The sequence below is a fragment of the Aplidium turbinatum genome, chromosome 6 (assembly GCF_918807975.1).
Source record: "Aplidium turbinatum chromosome 6, kaAplTurb1.1, whole genome shotgun sequence".
Lineage (NCBI taxonomy): Eukaryota > Metazoa > Chordata > Ascidiacea > Aplousobranchia > Polyclinidae > Aplidium > Aplidium turbinatum.
This window is the reverse complement of record NC_137477.1, coordinates 9,551,438-9,553,502: the sequence shown is the minus strand read 5'-3', so window position 1 is coordinate 9,553,502 and position 2,065 is coordinate 9,551,438. Positions and strand designations below refer to the sequence as shown.

At 37.5% G+C, this 2,065-nt stretch overlaps 1 non-coding gene across 1 annotated transcript; it reads left to right on the top strand.

The window, feature by feature from the left end:
• Window positions 1-478: 478 nt before the first annotated feature.
• LOC145773078 (U6 spliceosomal RNA) lies at window positions 479-584 on the top strand. Its single transcript, XR_014289491.1, has one exon. It is a non-coding gene; the product is annotated as a U6 spliceosomal RNA (small nuclear RNA).
• The last annotated feature ends 1,481 nt before the right edge of the window (window positions 585-2,065 follow it).

Below are 2,065 nucleotides of genomic sequence, written 5' to 3'. Positions count from 1 at the left end.
TTTTACAACACTTTTGACTTTTTTAACAATGCCTAATAAACGAGGCCACTTGTTTTGTGCACTTATAGCGAGGCGAGCGGTTTCATCAGAATATTCATCGCCAAGCAAGAGTGGTGTTGTTACTTTACTTCGCAAAAGATATCTTGCAATTAACAGTTTCAGACTTTCAGTGAAAAAGGAAATGTTTGACACATCGCAATACAGGCAACAATAGTGACCTGCAAACATATCAGCGAAAAATAGGCTCCAATAACAGGGAAAAAGAAACCATGTACCATGAAACAAACGCTTGTGGAAATCACCAAAAAATCGTAATTTTATCGTAATTCATGAACAGTCTTCCCTCTAAAAAAGCAATAAGTTAGTTTTTCATCCTTTTTGTGAGAGTCAATAAAAACCGTCTTTATTTTATTATTGACAACTCTCACTTACGGTGCTTATCAGCATGGCAAGAATTGTTGATTAACAACATTTTGCAGTACTTGCTTCGGCAGAACATATACTAAAATTGGAACGATACAGAGAAAATTAGCATGGCCCCGCGCAAGGGTGACACGCAAAATCGTGAAACGTTCCATATTTCTTCAAAAAAAAACGTTTTGCAGTACTAAGCTAAATATTTTTATAATACAATCAGAAAAAGTCTTTAAATCTATATATAATATTTTGCCAATTTATTATAAATTGAGTTGGCACACCGACCTATTTTGCCAACAAAAACTTGCATACAGGGAATACTGCTCATGAAACACAATAACGGTGAAACGCACACTAGTGTTTACATGACATTTGCAAACTTAAAATAAGCAACCCTATGCTCACAGACAATTTCGAAATTCGAAAAAAAACGTTTTAATCAACCACTGGGACAGTGTGGCTGGACATCGCATTGGAATAACTTTAAGCAACCCCCACCTAAAACTATAATCTGATTGGTCGGTCGGTGGAATCGTATGCAAAGCCAAAATATGCTTCCCGGAAAGTATTTTTTGCCTTCGTGCTCATTAACTCCTCAAGAAAATTATTTTTTGTTATACTTGTACGCTGATACCTTCCGCGGGCCGCAGCGATGCAGCGTGGCGGGCTGCATGCGGCCCGCGGGCCGCCATTTGGTGACCCCTGGTCTATATGTTATAGATTCACTGACTGCGAAAAGGCTGTAAAATCAACTAAAATGACACTAAAAGCATGCACTATTAGTGACTCTCAGACTTGGAGTAGGGTGAAGATGTTCCACGTGGAAGTTAACAGAGGAAGTGACGTCAAAATCACGTGGTCAAATTTTGAGAAATCCTCTCTTCAAATACTGCTAAACCACTTCGAAATTTACTAATTTTTCAGAAAAATTCAGAACTTCTCCTTGGGTGAACCAGGGTCAAAGGTCAAAACCCAACAAAAATTTTTGGTTTACAAATATCAGTGAGCAAAATGGAACATTATTCCAAACTGACAAAAATTTTAAAGAACATCAAGGAAAATGAGCCACCCTATAATGCGTAGGCTACCAAGCAAAGATTGCTCACTTTGCCTACAACCGTACAACATGCATGTTAACTTTAAAAACAAATAAAAACAATCAATCTATACAATCTATACAAAAGAAAACACTTGCGTAACACCCACCAAGCAAATCCGAACAACTAAAAAAAATAAATACGAAATACAGTCGGCCTATATTCATTTAGTCAGGGGCTCTATCCACTTTTAGAATTCGGAGGGGTGATTTTTGGACAGTGGGCTAAAATCGTCATAGTCATTTAAACTTCTGGGGGGCGTAACCCCCCGGACCTCCATTGCAGTATCAGCTTCATTCTGATCGAAGCTCAATCAGCACAAATGTTTTGTGCAGTGAAGACATGGGCTATTTCCACGCAATCAATTAGCTGGGGTTAACAAATACAGTAAGCATCATACACAGTATATTGTAGATGTCATGGTACAACAAGAAATACAAAAAATGAAGATTGCCACAAGTTTACAACAGTCAAAAACGCCCGAAGATTTTATATCTTTGAGAACTGTTAAAAACAAATTCTTGATAGATTCAATCCACATTTAGTTCATT